Below are 19,935 nucleotides of genomic sequence, written 5' to 3'. Positions count from 1 at the left end.
TATTTATGTGTTTTCTCATTTCTACTGGGCGGGGGGCGGGGGGCTGTTAGCACCTGCATGGATTACCTCCTCTGAGCTGGGTGAGGTGGGACAGGGGCTGGGAGCAGCAGTAGGGATTTTGACCCAAAAGCCCTTTCCTGTGGGCTGGGAGCAGCAGGAGGGATGGTGGCTGGGAAGCCCCTTCCTCTGGACCAGGAGCAGTGGGATGGAAGCTCAGAAGCCCCTCTGTCTGGGCTGGGAGTGGTGGGAGGGCTGGTGGCCTGGAAGCCCCTTCCTCTGGGCCACGAGCAGCGGGACAGAAGGTGGCCCAAAAGCCCTTTCCTCTGGGCTAGGAGCAGCGGGAGGGATGGTGACCGGGAAGCCCCTTCCTGTGGACCAGGAGCAGTGGGACGATGACTCAGAAGCCCCTACCTCTGGGCCGGGAACAGCGGGACTCAGTACCTTGGTCTGGTGGTCTGGTGTCCTCTGCATCTTTGTAGTGTGGAACCAGGTGGCTGCCTGTCTGCAGTGTGCTGATTCGGTGTCTTCCGCGTGACTCTGGACCTCGGTAGGGCATGCACAGACCTGCCTCTCTGCAGCGGGCTGATTTGGCGTGTTCTGTGGGACTCAGTACCTTGGTAGGGCATGGGCAGACATCTTGTCTCTAGGTGTTCCTAGATTATTCTTCCCACAAATACACACTTGCTTGCCTTTGATTTCTTTCCTTTTAGTGATTCTTTCCTGTCTAATTCAGTACATTCTATTTCCCTTGCTTATTTCATTTTTTCCTTAATGTGTGTGATTTTCTAATATATTGTGTATTGTTCTTTCCCTCTACTAGAGAGTGATGGAGAGAATTCCCACTAATGAATTCCCTGAGAGCAGAGGAATTTTCAGTTTTATTCACTGCTGTCCTCAGTCTTAGAACAATACCTGATACTCAAGAGATATTTGTTGAATGAAGGAATGGTGATGGCACGAATGGAGTGAGTTACTACACTAAGATAGAAAAGTTTGAAGTCAAACCAGAATATGGGGCTCTCTATCCTCTAACTGTTAAATATTTAAAAACAATCATTGGAATCTTAGCATGTGAGAGGCTAAGTTAGGAGGATCTGTAGTTTGAGGCCACTACAAGCAACAGAGAAAGATTGAGGCCAGCTTAGGCTACATAATGAGATCTCACCTGAAAAACAACAAACAAACAAATTCATTGGATTACCAAATATTTGTAAAAAGGGAGAAATACATATTCACACTTGCTTATGAAATATTACATATATATGGAGACTGTTTATGGCACTGATGACATCATCCACCTCTGCAGAGGGGCCCATTGACTAGGGGCACATTGAGAAGTTAATGAAACAAATGACAATAGAGTAAGGAAGGAGATATCTTACTAAATGTCTATATGTTTTGAATTTTCAATCTTGTGAATGTTTTCCTTATTTAAAATAAGTAGAAATTAGATTTAAATAAAAAGTTTTTTTTTTTTTGGTACCAGGGATTGAACTTGGGACCTTGTGCTTGCGAGGCGGGCGGCGGCACCACTGAGCTAAATCCCCGGCCCAACTTTTTTTTTTTTTTTTGAGACAGGGTCTCACTATGTAGTTCAGGTTGACCTTGAACTCACTGTATGGCACAGGCTGGCCTCAAACATTTGGAAATCTTCCTTCCTCAGCCTCTTGTGTGGTAGGATTACAGGTGTGTGCTCCCATGCTCAGCATAAAAACACTACTTCTTAAGATACCTGTAAAAAAGAAAGTTACTATTTCTTAGGAACCTCTAGAAAGATTCTGTACCCTATATAGTTTTCCATCTCCAGTAAAATGTTTTCTTTAAAACTTCTATTAAGGTGCTAGCATGCCATGTGGTATTTGTTACGTACCTGTCTTTCCTATAAGTTTGTAAATTCCTTGAAGATAGTAGTTGTGTCTAGGTACTGCTGAAATGAATTAAACAATCAGTAAATGATTGAGTAAACCTTTTCCTAAAAAAATAAATTATAACATTAGATTTGAAGTCAAGTATAAGAATGATGGAATAAATCTCCAAAAAGCTTTATCTGCTTCATTTTGTACTTAAATAATTGTCTATCATTGTTGAGAGAGAAAATCATGCTATTACTTAATGATAGGCATACATTCTGAGAAATAGGTCAGAAATGTGTTGTTAGGTAATTCCAGTGTTGTGTGAGCATCATAGCCTGTACTTAGGCAAACCTAGGTGTTACAGGTTAGTCACTCCACGTGGCTTCTTGATGCAATTGAGAGATGCAGTGAACATGAGATGTATGAGGCTGCTGCTGGTGTAACAGTGCATGCTACCTAACAGTGCACTTTTTCTTAAATAAGTGTAAGGAATATACCCTAAAATAAATAAGATTATAGTAAACACATAAACCAGTAACATAGATGTTTATTATGATATCACCTATTATGTACTGTATACAATTTTATGTGCTTCTTTTATACAACTGCCTACCCAAGGCAGCATCACCACAAATATATTAGGCTGATAATAATTTGTCAACTCCATTAAATTTTATGGGGCTTCTATAATATATATGTTCCTTTGTTGATTGCAACATTGTTATATGAGGTATGACTCTGTGTGTGTGTGTGTGTGTGTGTCTATGAGTCTTATTTCTTCCATTAAGTTGTTGAAGAATAAGTTTTTTAAATGTGTGAATCTCATTTCTTCCATTAAGTTGGTGAAGAATAAGAAGTTTTTAAAATATGTGCTCTTTTCCAAAAGCACTTCACTGTAGGTCAGTGAGAAGGAAGTAACATCCAGTTACATCCAGTCTGAATTTTGTCAGGCATTGTGTGGCATATTTTAAAATGCATTGTTTCACTTAATTCAAAAGCAACCCTACAAGGTAGATACTATTTTTTCTTTGTTTTTATAGAAGTTGAGAGAAAGAGGTGCAAGTAACTTGGCCAAAGCCAAATTTTCCCCAAAGTGCTTAAATCAGATTTAAATTTTTTTCTTTTTTAATTCTAAGGCACATTTTTCTACTTTATAGCACCAACTCTCTGACACATGCTTACTTTAATAATGGATGTATAAGTAAACTAATGAATTCAGAAATTATGGATACCTAGGTAATAAGTAATAGTTTTTAAAGTCAGTTTTTCTTGTTAGTTTTTATTTAGCAAGTGAGAATTTTTCCCCCTAGACTATAGATCACTGGAAGAGAGTAGATCAAACAGATAAATGCAGCAATTTCAACTTTAACAACAATGAGCCATTTTTTGTTAACTTTTGTTAACTTAACCTAGAAATGGTATATATTAAGTCATTAACTGGACTCTAAAAGTTAAAATTTATTAAATCACTTTCAATTATCAATAAATTTTTCTCTTTCTTGGTTTTCTTAATAGCAATTAAATATTACTGTGAAAGAGACAATAGTGTTTTTGAAGGGAAGGAAGGTATGTTTTTTTCTTTTTGGATGGTACTGGGGCTTGCACAGGCTAACCTTGTGTACTACCACTGAGCTATATCCTCAGCCTATAGTTTTTCTTAGAGCAATGCTATGAATTGGATGCATGGCCCCCAAAGGTTTATGTATTAAAGGCTTAGTTGCAGCTGGATGTGGTAGTGCACACCTGTAATCCCAGCTATTTGGAAGGCTAAGAAAGGGTCCTAGGTTGAAGGCTAGCCTGGGAAACTTAGGATGTTTCTGTGTCAAAAAATAAAAAAAAAGACTGGGAGTGTAGCTCTGTGGTAGAGTGCCCCTGGGTTCAATTCCTAGTACCACCACTACCACCAAAAAAAAAAAAAAAAAAAGAGGTAGGGCCTAGTTGGAGGTCTTTAGGTCACTGGGGTGTAGCACTGGGGCACGTTGGCCTCTTTGTCTTTCCCTTTTGCTTTCTGTCTGATGAGGTGAATGGTTTTGCTCTGTCGCATGCCCCTGCCGTGATGTGCTGCTTCACCACAGGCCCAAAGCAAAAAGGCTAATCAGTCATGAACTGGAACCTCTAAAGCTGTGAACCTTTTCTCTTTATAAAGTATTATCTTAGGTACAGTAAAACCTTGTGTTTTTCATCATAGTGACAGAAACCTAATTAAGACAACCAGAATCAAAAGTACTACTTTGACTTTAAGTTTACCTGTAGCTAGAGCTACTGAACTTAGATATAAACATTAAGTCACCCACTGCATTTTAATTGTTGACTCTTAGATGTGAAGAACTAGTGTCCTTATATAGCACTACATACTGGTGGTGGGCATGTGCTCTTCCCCATTTGCCCTTCCCTGCAAAAATGATATTTTTTTTATGCTTTTCAAGTAAACATAGCAAATTGGATAGTATCAAAGTCTACCTCTTCTCAGCACATAGCTTGCTGTATTTAACTTTTTTGAGGAATTTTCCTAAAGATCCTGTAGACTCAATTACAGCTTTAGAAAATAGAATTAATGAATAATTTATAGATTCTTTTCTGGAAATTAAGGAATAAAAGTAGTCACCATGAAGTATTGAAATAATTTAATATACCAGAAGCATTTTAAATTGTACTTCTTCAAAAATAAGTATGTTTAATAAATATATTTTACAGAATTCTTTTAAAATTATATATTAAGAAAAGAAGATTTGAAAGTATATGTTCTTGTTTTATAATATTGACATATTGCTATTCTGTCATAGCAGTTGTTAGTTAAGGAATATGCATTCAAACGCCCAAATCTCTTCCATATTGAAAATTTTAAAATGCTTGTGGTCTCTGTGTTGTGAGAAGACTGAACTCTGGGTCATTGTGGATTTGGGATTCATAATTTAAATGGAAACTATGCCTCTTTTAAACAAAGCTAGGAGCCCTGTGAAGTCAGCTAAAATGGAAAAAGAAGAATGGAAAGACTTATTACATTTGAATGAGAAGTAAGTGATCACATAGTCTAATCAGATTGATGCTCACTACCAAATAAGAATCAATAACAAGTCCAGAAATCTAATCCTAGTGAGTTACCCAGTCACAAACTTCATTGGGGTGCTTCTAACTGTTCTGTTGTATAGACTAATATGTATTCAATAGCATGCCCAGTTTGCCCTCCACTTCTGCTTACAGCTTCTCTCCTGACATTTGCTGTGGGCCTTTTCCAGATTTTTCTTTTTCTCTTTTTCAGGAATATGCCAAGGAGTAGTATAGCTGGATCAAGTTGTAGCTCTATTTTAGTTCTTAGAAGAACCTCCATACTGCTTTCTATAGAAGTTATACTGATTTATAGGCCCATCAGCAGTTCTTTTTTTTTTTTTGCATCCTTGCTAGCATTTACTCCTTTTTTTGTATTCATGATGATAGCCATTCTAATCAGGGTAAGACAGAATCTCAATGTAGTTTAAATTTGCATTCTCCAATGGCTAAAGATGCTTGTCTTAGTCACTTTCACATCACTGAGACATAATACCCAAAACCCACGACTTAAAGGAGAAGAGGTTTATTTTGGCTCACTTTTTAGATGTTTCTGTCCTTGCATAGTTGGGTAGAAGTATGCTTTAACCAGGAAGCAGAAAGAGAAGAGGGGATCTAGGGAGGGAGATATATCCTTCCAGCCCTTGCCCCAAGTGACTCACTTGACCTGACCAGTCCCATGCTGTTTTTGTGACTATGGCTTTGTAGTGTACTTTGAAATTGACTATTAGCTTTGCTCTTTGGGCTCAAGATAGTTTTGGCTATTTGTGACTTTGTGCTTTTGTATGAATTTTAGGGTTTTTTTTTCTAGTTCTTTGAAGAACATCATTGGTATTTTGGTGACAGTTGTATTGAATCCATAGATCACTTTTGGTAATATGGCAATTTTAGTATTAATGTTTTCCATCAGTGAACATTAGAAGTCTTAACATGTTCCAGTATATTCTTTTCTTAGTTGCAGTGTTGCTATTTCTTTTTCTTGTCTAGTTTCTCTGTCTAAAATTTCAAGTACTATATTGAATAGGAGCAGTGAGAATGGACTTCATTCAATGAAAATGCTTTTATTTTTTCCAGATTTAGTATGATGTTAGCTGCGGGTTTGTCATATATATACATATATATATATATATATATATATGTGTGTAATTTTATTAGTTTCAAAGAAGTATACAAATCTTAAATCTCTTACTTCCCTTTACTCTCTTGTCTTAAATATTTCTTCTGTATACTTTTTGAATCACATCAGTCAGTGTTACAATTTTTGTTTCTACCATCTGTGTAGAAAACCAAGAGAAGGAAAGTTTATTATATATTCCTATATTTTTGTTTACTGTCTTTCTTCTTTCTTAATGTTTTAAGATTTCTTTTTTTTCTTTTCTATTTAGAGAATATCCTAAACAGAAATTAAAATAGAAGTAGCCAATCCTTTTACAGTAAATATGCCGGAAACAAAATCTTTGTGTGTATATGTGGTACTACGAATTGGATCCAAGGCTTTTGCACTGAGCTACATTCCCAACTCCCAATCCCATTTTTTTGTGAGACTGGGTATCCTTAAGTTGCTAAATTGCTCATGCTGACCTTGAACTTGTGATACTCTGGCCTCAGCCTCCCAAAGTGCTGAGATTACATGCATCTGCTATCATGTCCAGCAGTGAACAAAATCTCTGAGCTTTTATCCATCTGAGAATATTTAGATTTCCTTTTGCTTTTAAAAAGAAATTGTACACTTGTAGTTTCACTGGGTCTATATTTACAGTCTACACTTGTAGTTTCATTGGGTCTAATTGTTGGTTGGCAATTTCTTTCTTTTTAATACTTACAGCTTTTTGAATGTATGATGTGAAAATAATATACATTCAAAGGAAACCATACCTTATTTTTAATAGCACAAAGATCTTTAATTAAATCTCACTTGTGGTAACCATTGTCCATAAATATTATGTTAATTTCTTTTGTTGATTCTTGAGTCAAAATAGTAGCTCTATACCACTTCCCATCTTTGGATACTTAGCAATACAGGCAATCTGGCCAATTTGATAAGAATCAGAATGAATGTTATAATTATGAATTTGTTCCTTCAGTAATTTTAGGTCTTCTTACTTACTTGGAGCTGGCAAGAAAAGTCACCTGGGCCATAGCCTGAGAACATTTAACTTCAAGAACTGTTCCTGCTTTAAACTTGTATTCTTTATAAGGCCTTGATGATTCAGATCCCACAGTCAAGATGAAAGGATTTTTTAAATTTAAGAAATTAACAGCTTGGGACTTAGACAAAGACAAGTTATTGTCTTCCAACTTAATTGAAAGATATTTTTTAGGTTTAGATCTTTCAAGAAGGCCTGATATGACTTTCTTAATATTGACTTTGCTTTTAGACTTTAAATGTAACACTGAATATTCACTTACAGATTTTGAAAAACATTCTGGCTCTACTTCCGAGTATTCTACATATTTAGGTTCTAACATAAGAGAGACAACATCAGTATTTTTTGAGTTTTCAATATTCTGTCATCTTTTCTTGTTATACCTTGAAGCAATATTTGTTTGTTCAAAATAATTTTTAAAAATAATCAACTGCTGCCTTTACCTGTAAATCATCAGCAGGAATTATATGTTGAAGTGAACAGCATATGGCTAAGGAAGGCAATTCACAAAATTCTGGAAGCAAAATTTTCACATCAAAAAAAGGTATGGAATCAGTATTTCTATAATCTAAAAAAACTCCATTAATTTTATAATAATTTCAGCAATGACAGCTCTATAAAAATATCTGTCCTTGATCTATATAGTACAACAAAACCATACAGGTTTAGGGTTTCTTAAATTAGTTCATCATTTCCACACGAATCATAGAATTTGTTTTATTTTTCATTATATCTTGAAATTCATTCTGATGGTCATTAATATCTACTCAGAAATTTGATGGGTTAATACATATGACACAATAGCTATTATGTAGGCAGCCTTCTATTTCTATAGTTTTCATAGGACAACTTACTTTTAAAATGTCTTTTTTAGACAGTCTACTGATTGTGCATTATTTTCAATGAAATGGTCAATTGCACAGCTGTTTACATCATAACCTCCTGACTTATTCCAGATGTTGGAGATTATTTAGACACAGGACAAAATACTTGTGTCCCTGTAGTCTTTCATAGACAATTAGAATTAATTGTAGATTCTTTGAGTTTGTAATGTCACATAATACAAATGCTCATCCTTATTGAACCTATCAATGTGTGCATATACAATTTGTTCTAACAAGGCTTGTTTAAATACACTCAGTTGAAGTTTTCTTGTGTCTCTATTTGGACAGTGTTAATACCTTAGAGAACATGGAAATGAAAATAATGGTACTAAAATAAAAGCCTATTTCAGTTTCTTTACATGAATTGATGTATAGTCTCACTACTGCTATAATCCCTAAACCAAATTTTTACTTGATTATTGAGCAAGAGCTGCTGAAGAATTCCTCTATGTCACTGTTCATTTCTCCTTTTGGCAATATGAAGTAGTGCAAAATTATCACATATGGGACTAGTTTCTTGACTGATAATATTGTAATGTAAAGTCATACATACTCTCAAGTTTTGTAGCTCTGGGATCCATTTAACCAAATAACAAAATTTACAAGAGCTCAATGCAGATGATACCTTTCCACTTTCAAAATTTCCTGCAGACAAAGATGACTGGAAATTACCCAGAATATGTTGAATGTCAAGTGAATTGTCATAATCAAAGACAATTCTGGTCTTTCATGTTGTAATAAATCTGGCATCTGTTGTGGAAATTCTTTTAACATTTTGATAGTAAGACAAAATGAATCTCCATCAATACATCTTCCTAGTTATAATTTAAGAGTTCAGGATATAACTTCTGGCACTTCAAGAAGAATCATTTGGAGAGGCAAAATAGCTTTCACATGACCATTCAGTTGTATTCCTACGAAAGAAATAATTCAAAGCCTTTCCCCAACTGGAAGTACATTGGGAAAAATATAAAATACTACCCATAGTGGTAGATTAAATAAATTATCCCAGGCTGAGGTAACCTGTGTGCTATCAACTGTTAGTTCTTCATGGTCTATAAGGAGCATTGTATACATTTTTCCTTTCCATGACTCTTCTCTGTCATTATCTAGTTACTCTTTTTTCCACCCAACAAAACTCATGAATGTCCACATTATTTTTTATTTTTGGAATATGTTGTATTTCCTTCTGCAATATGAGGTAGTCAAACTCACATTCACCATTATTTCTGCCTTGAAATTTCTTGAGAATATCATTGGGACAACATTCAATATGTGATACTGTCAAATCTACATCTAAAAATGGTGGTAACAGATACAGAATCCTTTATTCTGTGTACACGAGAGTCAGACATCAGGAAGCTTGAATTTTACTCAAGATTCTATTAATTATGTGAAATTTGACAAACTATTTTTCCTTAGAGTTACAAGTAAATCAAGAGACCTCAGCAAAGGTCCTGAGAATATTGCCAGACCCAAAATGGCCAGGAAACCATACTTTGCATTTGAATCTTTTTCTCAGGGTAGCAATAGATGGAAGGTTACTCTTATGTGATGCTAGGCAGTGGCAATAAACTGCAGTTCCCAGTTAGACACATGATCAGAAGACTGAACAACTGATACTGCACAGTACACTATGTTGCTAAGCTGTAATTTTCAATAAGTTAGGTGTACTAAATGTGTTTTTGTTTTAGTTTTTTGGGACGTAACTGTGTCATAAGTTGAGAAGCATGTATGTATGGAATTTCCAGAGTAGATAAATTCCTGGCAACAGGAAGATTAGTGGTTGCCAGCAACAGCCAGAGTAGGGAAACTACTAAATGGATATGAGTTTCTTTTGGGGTGATGAAAATATTTTTGAACAAGGTACAGGTGGTGGGTGTAAATGTAATAAAGACCACTGAATTGAACATGTTCAAATGGCTAATTTTATGTTGTATGAGTTTTACATTACTGAAAAAATAATTTAATAGTGCATTTCATTATTTATTTTGATGTTATAATCATCTCATTATTTGGCCAGTGAGAATCCCAGGCTTTTGTGTCTTTTTGATGTATCACCATCATTCCCTGAATATTTTCTTTCTTTCTGGTACAAAATATTTTCAGGTGCTACATTACTTTTCTTTCTATAGTTCTGGAATCAGTCATTTCTCTAAGAAACACCAATTCCTGTTTGTGGGGAAGTATATTTAGAAACCAAGATCTTTTTAGTGTGCTTGCTGCTTTTAGGATATCACTATTTCCTGGGCCTCATATGGACACAGCTAAGGAATTAATATATGTACATAAACACATACACATATGCTTATACAATCTTTATTTCTGTGCTGGTTTCTCTATATTGAAAAACAAGAGTTCATAGTACTACTTCCAATCCCAAGCCAATGTCACAGGGATTGGATAGCTTTTTCCTTTCTGTATAAGTAATTACTTTCATGGCAACTTGCCTTCTCTCATCCCTGAATATATTTATTTATTTGCTCAATCCCCTGTGTTTATCCAGTGTACTATCATCACTGCCTCTTTCTCTTGTTCCATGTGTATACTTTCTCCATCCTGCCTGCTATGTAACACCCACACTCCTTCATATACTCTGCTTGGAGATTCCTTCCTAACCAGTCAGGTACTGATACTCCTCTGGGTTCGCCCACCCCTACATTATACCCTTCCTCACCCCTTTCAGTTTGGACACCTGTTCTGGGCTGCCATTGCCACTGAACTCACACTCCTCATGTGGGTATCCTCCTCATTCTGCTTGGCTCTAGTCACCCAGAGGCAGGTTGCTGCTACCCATTCCTATATGGATAACTTTCTTATCCTATGCTGGGTCAAACTCCTGTCACCCCATCTCATGCAGAAGTTCTCCTCATCTGGATCTTTTGATATTCTAGGCAGGCCTCCTTAAACCCTTCATGTTGACACCTTCCTCTTCTAGCTTGGATGCCCATGCCCATCCAGCAGCCAGTCCTCTCCTTAAAGATTTCTCCTCTTTTTGTCTCTAGCACTCCATCCTAGGATATTGTCTGCCTACTTGTCACTTGGATTCTGATGTGCTATCAGGCCACCTCTCTTTCTAGGTACCATCTAATGGAATTTGGACTACCTTGTAAAGTAAGACTTTTAAAAAAGAATTGGACTAAATTATAAAGGAAAGAAGGAGGGAGAGAGGGACTGAAAAAGGGAGGGAAAGAGGGAAGTTTGGTTTTGTATTTTAAAAATTTAAATGAGCAGTACCTGCTTTTACTTTCATTTTTATTTTTATTTTTAAAGAGACAAATGGTTTATTTGGTAGCATGGAGTAAAAAGAAATTCTTAATTCTTCTTCTCTCTTCTGGTGGCTGAACTGATCTGTGGTGGTCAAATGGATGACTGCACACAAGAATTCCTCCAAGACTTGACCTTTTTTGCAGAAATGCAGATGCCTGAGGTATAAGAGCTGGAATTACTTTCTAGACAGAAGTGTCAACCACTGTGCTTTCCATTGTGTCAGTGCTTGCTGCAGTCTCTTTCTTGCCTTCTGGTTTTGTGGCAGGAAACAAAAGTACTTCCTTGATGTTATTGGAGTCTGTGAGAATCATGGTGATGCGGTTAATGCTCATGCCCCAGCTGGCTGTGGGAGGCAGCCCATACTCCAGGGCAATGCAGAAGTTTTCGTCTATGAACATGGCCTCATTGTCATTAGCAGCCTTGGGCTGTTCTTCAAACAGCTGCCACTGCCGCATGGGATCATTCAGCTCAGTGTAGGCATTGCATATCTCCTTCTTCATGACAAAGAGCTCAAAGCGCTCAGTCAGACCCTCTTTGGAGCAGTGCTATTTAGCTAACAGGCCCATTGTCTGTGGGTGATCACAGATGAATGCAGGATTGATGCATGCCACTTCCAGGAACTCCCCGACAAGCTTATCAAGGAGCCTAGCAGTGGTCGAGGTGGAGGGCATTCAATAGCTTTTGCTACACAGATATCATCAAGAATTTTTCGAGTTTCTTCAGTTTCAAAGAGGTTGGTTTCAGGCAGCCTCAACCCTAGGGGTTTCTCCAGCTCTTCTACCATGCTGATTCTTCAGCAGGGTGGGGGGAAGTCAATCTCATAGACTTGGCCCCCTGGACCATCTGGGTGGTAGGTGACCTTGTAACTGCCTGTAATGTTTTTCACCATTCCTGAAACCAACTTCTTTGTGATTTCCATAAGATCATGATAGTCTGCATAGAACTCACGGGTGGTAAACTCAGGATTGTGAGTCAAATCAATTCTTTTGTTCCGGAACTGGAATCCAATTTCATAAACCCAGTCAATGCCACCAACCACTGGCATCTTATGGTAGAGTTATGGAGCAATTCTCATGTAAGTTCATATCCAGCTCGTAATATGTGATGAAAGACTTGGCCACAGCTCCTCCTGGGATGATGTTCATCATCAGAGTTTCAATCTTGAGGAATCCCAACTCATCCAAGAAACTTCTTATATGTGCTGTGATCTTAGAGCGAATGATAAATTTCTGCCTCACAAAGTCATTGAGCATCAGGTCCAAGTATCTCTGTCAATACAGTGTGTCCTTGTCTTTGAGGCCAAAGTGCAGATGAGGTAACATATGCAGGCAGGGAGACAACAGTGTGATCTCATAGGGAATGATGCTCAGCTTACCCTTCTTGGTTTTCCCAGGATTCCCCTGAACACCAGTTTGTTGTTGATATGAATAAATTCTTCCTCTGATTTATAATTCCTGGAATTCGCCATGACTTGCAACTTGACTTCCTCTCCTTGAAGATGAGCTTCCCCCCAGAAGCTCTTTTGATATGGATTCTACCTGCCACTTTTAAGGTGATGTCAGTCAGGTGGTCCCCAAGCTGCAGGTGACTGTATTCTTGGATGAACTGAGTGAGTGAGATGTCTATGTGGAACTTGTGTGGTTACGGATGCTCCCCACTGACCTTCAGCTGGTGGACTGCTTGACTTCAGATCTTGTAGTATTGGTATGGGTCCAGGCTCTCATCCTCAGTACCCACACCATTGTCAGTGATGTGATTAGTGACAGCGGCAGTAGCCTGGCTTAGTTGTTTCTCACTGAGCTCTTTCTGCTTGGCCTCCTCTGCCACGTTCTTCTTGGCTTTAAGATGTCTTTTTAGCTCATTTTTGCTCAATTTCGGCTCGCCATCTACTTTCACCTCAGCCCCGTGCATCATAGCCATCTTTCTAAGGGCCCGATCTAGTACCTGCTTTTAGTCTCATTCTAAGAAATAATATTTGTGTAGTTATATAGTCACAAGTTTGATGTGCTAGTTATATTTTTTAAATTTTCATTAATATAAATACAGATTAATGAAAATTAATCATGTTCATTTGTGAATTGGTGAAAATCAATTTGGCAGCTATATCTTTAGGAAATTGTGGGTTTTTTTGGTATTTAAACATATTTTTTGTTAGCACATATTTGCAGTACATATTGATTACATTGATTGTGGGGAATTAGTATATGTACATAACACATCTCAATTGTTTTTCTTTATTCCCTTCCTTCACACCCCCATTTTCTCCCTTTTATTTGTCAGCATCAGATGTATTTATTTGTTTTTTTTTTTTTGGTACTGAGGATCAAACTTGGGACCTTGAGATTGCAAGGCAGGCAGCAGAACCACTGAGCTAAATCCCTGGCCCTATTTGGTTTTTGTTTTTTGAGACAAGGTCTTGTTATGTAGCTCAGGCTGGCCTTGAATTTACTATGTAGTCCAAGCTGGCCTCAAACTCATGGCAATCCTCCTGCCTCAGCTTCTTGAGTGCTGGGCTTATAGGCATGTGCCACCATGCCTGGCTAGATTTATTTATTTTTATTTATTATTATTATTATCATTATTTTGTTTTGTTTTGTTTTTTGAGACAGGGTCTCGCTATGTAGTTTACACTGGCTTTGAACTCACTATGTAGCCCAGGTTGACCTTGAACTCAGGATGACTTCTGCCTCAGCCTCCTAAGTGCTGGAATTACAGGCATATGCCACCATGCCTGGCTTATTTATTTATTTTATAAGTCTTTATGAAGTTAAGTATCATAAACACAGATTAGCAGCCGGATTAAGAGGCTAAAAAATACCGTATAAAACATATAAAGCAATTTTTCTAAATCGAGACATACTTTTAGATACATTGGTCATGCTGGATTACAATATTTTTTTTCTCTAAGTCTTTATTTTTAATTTTGTATTTTATTTATATTTAGGGTTTCTCATGTATGAGAAATGAAGCAATATTTAAGCCTGTGGATCTGATTTATTTCACTTAACATTATGGTCTCGAGGTGCACCCATTTTCCTACAAATAACTCAAGTTTATCCTTCTTTATGGCACAGTACTACTCCATTGTATGTAAATACAACGTTTTCTTTAGCCATTTATCTGTTGATGGACATATAAGCTGCTTCTGAAATTTAGCTATTATGAGTTGTGCTGCTATAAATATGGGTGTGCATATATCACTGTATTACTGATATGATGTCTTTAACTCTTCAGGGAAGATACCCAGAAGGGGAATAAATGGGTCAAATGGAAATTCTAGTTTTAGCTTTTTGAGGAATCTCCATTGTAATTTCTGTTGTGGTTGTACTAGTTTACACTCCCACCAACAATGAAATACAGTTCCTTTTTCCTCCCCAGCAGCCTCCCCAACATTTGTTATTGTTTGATTTAATGATGCCTATTCTTTCTGGAGTGAGATGGAATCTTACTGTTGTTTTAATTTACATTTCTCAAATGGCCAGTGATGTGGAACATTTTTTTCATGTATTTATTGGTCATTTGTACTTCATCTGAGAATTGTCTATTCATTTCAGATGTCTACTTTTTGACTGAGTTTCTAAATTTGGTAGTCTCATTTTCTAAAAGATCTTATTTTTATTTATATATTAATTGGTACATTTTAGGTATACAGTACATTTACATTTATCATTGGGTGTTTGTACCTGAACATGATGTATCTTAGTTCTTATTTTTTCCCCCATTACCTAGGCACCCTTCTTTTAAAACTTTTAAATAACTTTTAAATAAGCCAGGCATGGTGGCATATGCCTGTAATTCCAGCACTTAGGAGGCTGAGGCAGAACTTTTAAAAGTTCTTTATACTGTATATTCTAGATATTAGCCCTTTGTCTGAGGAGTAGCTGGCAAAAATTTGTTTCCCATTCTATAGGTTGTCTCTCCACTCTGTTGGTGGTTTCCTTTCCTGTGCAGAAGCTTTTTAATTCAATGTGACCCCATTTATTGACTATTGGTATTATTTTTCATGCATCCAGGTTTCTATTCAAAATTCTTTGCCTATGCATATGCCTTCACATTTTAACTATTTTGTCTTGCAGCAGATTGTTTCTGTTTTAATATTTTGATCAAATATTAATCCATTTTGATTTTAGTTTAGCACATGGTGAGAAAAGTGGGTCTAGGTTCAATCTTCTCCATATGGGTAGCCAGTTTTCCCAGCAGCATTTGTTAAAGAGGCTATTTTTCCTCCAGTAAAACTACTTTGCTTGTCAAAGGTAAGGTAGCTGAATACGCCTGGAGTTTTTTCTGCATCCTGTATTGTGTTCCATTGATCCATAAGTCTGTTTTTTTTTTTTTTTTTTTTTTTGCAATATCATGATGTTTTGTATCACTGTAGCTTTTTAATATAACTTGGAGTCCAGAATTGTAATCCCCCCTGCCTTGCCCTTGTTGCCCAGAATTACTTTTGCTAGTCTAGGACTCTTCAGGTTCCATATGAATTACGGGATTGCTTTTTCTAGTTCTATGAGGAATGTTATTGGTATTTTGATTGGGATTGCATTAAATCTCTGTGTTAGTTTTGGAAGTATACCCATTTTGACAGTATTAGTTTTGCCTATCCAGGAACAGGGGATAGCTTTCCATTTTTTGCTGTCTTCTTTAATCTCTATTTTCATAGTTTCCATTGTAGAGATCTTCCACTTTCTTGGTTTGGTTATTCATAAGTATTTAATTTTACTTGATGCTATCATAAAAGGTATTCTTTCCCTAATTTCTCTCTCTCTGAGTTTATTATTGGTGTGCAGGAATGCTGTTGATTTTTGAGTGTTGACTTTGTATCCTGCTATACTATTGAATTTCATTATTAATTCTTACATGTCTTTTGATAGTGTTTTTGGGGTCTCTTATGTAGAGGAACATGCCATCTGCAAATAATGATATTTTAACGTCTTCCTTTACCATCATATCCCTTTTTTTGTTGTTTGATTACTCTGGCTAAGGTTTTGAGAACTACATGTATTGAACAGGAGTGGTAATAGCAGACATCCTTATCTTGTTCCTGATTTTAGAGGGAAAGCTTTCAGCTTTTCTTCATTTAATATGATGTTGGCCATTAGTTTGTTATGAATGGCTTTTATCAGATTGAGATAAAGACTTTCTATATCTATTTTCTTAAGGTTTTTAAGATCATAAATGGATGCTTGATGTTGTCAAATATGTGTTTTTTGTCCTTGGTTCTCTTTATGTGTTGATTTGTGTATGTTGAACCATCTCTGTATCACTGGAATGAATCGTACTTGGTGATGATGTATGATCTTTTTGGTGCTTTGCTGCATTCTGCTTGCCAGTATCTTATTGAGGACTTTTGCTTCTATATTCATTAAAGACTTTGGCCTGTAGTTCTCTCATTTTGTTGGGTTATTTTCTGGTTTCAGAATCAGGGTAATGCTGGCTTCCAGGAATGACTTTGGGAGTACTGTTAGTTACTCTTTTGATTTCATTCAAGAGTTTGAGCAGTGTTGACATTGGATCTTCTCTAAAGTTCTTGTAGAATTTGGCAGTGAATCTGTCAGGACCCAGGCTTTTTTTGGTTGGTAGTTTCTTTTTCTAATTACTTCTTCAATTTCATTGACTGATATTGGATTATTCAATATTTTTATGTATTCTTGGTTGAGCTTTGGTATTTCATATATATTTAAGAATCTATTCATTTCTTTTGAATTTTCCATTTTATTAGAGTACAGGTTCTCAAAGTAGTTACCAGTGATTTGGATTTCAGTGGAATCTATTGTGATTTCACCTTTTTCATTTCCAATTATATGGATATGAGGCTTTTCTTTATTTTGGTATAAGATCAGTGAAGGGTTTGTCTATTTTGATTATTCTTTTGAAGAACCAACTCTCCTGCTTATTGATTCTTTGTATTTTTTTAAGTCTCAATTTCATTAATTTATGCTCTGATCTTTATAACATCCTTCTTTGTAAAGATTTTGGGTTTGTATTCTTATTCTTCTAGGACCTTGAGATATATCATGAAGTTGTTTATTTGAGCTCACTCTGTTTTTGTAATGTGAGCATTCACAGATGTAAACTTCTCTCTTTGGACTGCTTTCATTGTGTCCCATAAGTTCTGGTATGTCATATTGGAATAATTGATTATAGGAACTGTCTAATTTCTTTAATTTTATCTGTGACCCATTTTTTAATCAAGAGAGTATTGTTCAATGTCCATGTGTTTGCTTTGTCTCTGTGGTTTCTTTTGCCATTGATTTCTAGTTTCATTGCACTATGATGTGATAATTTGCATGGGGTAATTTCACTTCTTTTGTATTTACTTAAGCAGGCTTTATGGGCTATAATGTGGTCTATTTTGGAGAAAGTCCCATGTGCTGCTGAGAAGAATGTATATTTTGTTCTTAGGTGGAATACTCTGTAGATATGTATTAAGACCATTTGTTTGAAATGTTTGGTTCAATGTTGATATTTTTTTGTTGATTTTTTGTCTATTTGATCTCTCCATTTGTTACACTGGCATATTGAGGTTTCCCCATTACAACAGTATTGGTATTTATCTGATTTTTCATGTCAGTAGTGTTTGTTTTATATAGTTGAGTGTGCCAGTATTTGGTGCATATATATGTATAATTGTTATCTCTTCCTCTTGGATTGTTCCCTTTACAAGGATGTAGTAACATTTGCCTCTTCAGATCTGTCTTGGGTTAAAATCTACTTTGTCTGCAAATAGAATAGCTACCGTTACTTTTTTCCAGGTTCCTGTCATATGGAGTATTGTTTTCCACCCTTTGACTTTCAGTCTATGAATTTCTTTCTTTGTTTTTTGTTTTTGTAGTACCGGGGGTCAAACTCAGGACCTTGCACTTGCGAGGGAGCTTGGTGGCACCAACCTGCCCTATGAATTTTTTAAAAAATTAATTTTGTTGATACACTTTAGATATACATAATGATCACATTCCTCATAGGAAATTTATACCTATACGTAATATATCTTGATTCTTTTTTCTTTAATTCTCTCCCTTCCCTTCAATGCCTCTTCCCTTCCTTATTTACAAAAGCTTTGTTTCCATATTTTCCTTCTATTTTCTTCCCCTCCCTTCCCTTTCCCATTTGAACATTTACTTCCCATTTCCCAGTATCAATATACATTTTGGTCCTATTTACCCTTTCTGTTTCTCACACCAGAGAAATAATACAATATTTAATTGTGTGTCTGATTTATTTCACTTAAGAGTATGGTCCCAAGGTGCATCCATTTACCTAGAAATGCCTCAAATTTATCCTTTATGGAAGGGTAGTACTCCATTGTATAAAGCAAATTGTATCTTCTTATTTTTTATTTTTAATATTTTATTGGTACTTTTTAGATGTACGTAATTATAACATTCCTCATAGGGAATTTGTGCCTGTACATTATATTTCCTGCTTCTTTTTTTCCCCATTTCCCACCTTTCCCTCCTACCCTTCTTCCCTTCATTTACAAAAGCTTTGTTTCTGTTTTTTCCTTCTATTCTCTTTTTTCTTGTACCTTCCTTCCTTCCCTTCTCCACCCTTGTGCCCCTTCCCATTTAAACATTTTCTTCACATTTCCCAATATCTATTGTACATTTTGGTCCTTATTTACCCTTTCAGTTTCTCACACCAGAGAAACAATATGATATTTAAACATGTATGTCCCATTTTACTTAAGAGTATGCTCTCAAGGTGCATCCATTTACCTAGAAATGTCTCAAGTTTATCCTTCTTTATGGCACAGTAGCACTCCACTGTGTTAAGAAACCCCACATTTTCTTTATCCTTACGCATTTCTTTTTGATTTGAATGTGTGTCTTGTATGCAGCATATTGTTGGATCTTGTTTTTCATTCTGCCAATCTGTTTCTTTTAATTGGTGAGTTGAGACTATTCAAATTGATGGTTATAACTGATATATATTGACTTATCCTTGTCATATTATTTTCCTGTTGTGGATTCCTTTTCTTTCCCTTCTGTTTAATTGCTTGCCTTGAATGGTAGATTCATTCTATTGGGATTCTTAGAATTGTTGTCTTCATTGTGTTTTTGTAGAATATCCTTCAGAACTTTTTTAAGTGCTTGTTTGGTGGTCATGATTTCTTCAGGTGTTCTTTATCATGAAAGTGTTAGATTTCTCATCAATTTTGAAAGAATTTTGTGGGTTATACCAATCTGGGTTGGATATTGTTTTCTTTCAGGGCTTGAAATACTTCACTCCAAGCTCACCTTGACTTAAGTGTTTGGGTTGAAAAGTCTGCTGTAATTCTAATGGATTTTCCTTTATAGGCATTTTCTTTCTTTTCCCCAACAGCATTTAATATTCTGTTCTTGTGTTGAATTTCTGGAATCTTGACATTATATGCCTTGGTGTAGTTTTTTTTTAAATGATCAAGTATTTGGAGTTCTGTATGCCTCATTTATCTGGATGTCAAATTCTTCATCCACACTTATAAAGTTTTATTACTTCAGTAAACAGTTTTTTTTAATGCTCTTTGTGCTATCTTCAGATTCATCATTAATTCCAGTTAATCTTATAATAGTCTTCTTTGCATCATCTAGCAGCTGTTGGATTGATTTTTTCATTGTCTCATGCTATTTTTAAGAGGTCTTTCATTTGGTAGTCACCAACCACAATTCTGTCTTCTAGGTCTGATATTCTTTTTTTTTTTTGACATGCAATAAAGTTTATTTTTAATAGTTCTTCTCCAAAACTGCTTTTTTCTATCCT

The 19,935-nt window shown here is 36.0% G+C and overlaps 1 protein-coding gene and 2 pseudogenes across 7 annotated transcripts in view; 1 reads left to right on the top strand and 2 right to left on the bottom strand.

The window, feature by feature from the left end:
- The window catches only part of Scfd2 (sec1 family domain containing 2), a 545,604-nt gene that overhangs the window by 53,981 nt on the left and 471,688 nt on the right, over positions 1–19,935 (top strand). The gene's annotated exons all lie outside the window — the stretch shown is intronic.
- LOC147825144 (tudor domain-containing protein 15 pseudogene) lies at positions 7,002–11,016 on the bottom strand (annotated as a pseudogene).
- On the bottom strand, positions 10,984–13,124 carry LOC101702071 (lysine--tRNA ligase pseudogene; annotated as a pseudogene).

Source organism: Heterocephalus glaber, unplaced genomic scaffold, assembly GCF_053883595.1.
Source record: "Heterocephalus glaber isolate CG9 unplaced genomic scaffold, H.glaber_assembly_v1.0 deba00001509, whole genome shotgun sequence".
Classification (NCBI taxonomy): Eukaryota; Metazoa; Chordata; class Mammalia; order Rodentia; family Bathyergidae; genus Heterocephalus; species Heterocephalus glaber.
This window is presented reverse-complemented; position numbering and strand designations above follow the sequence as displayed.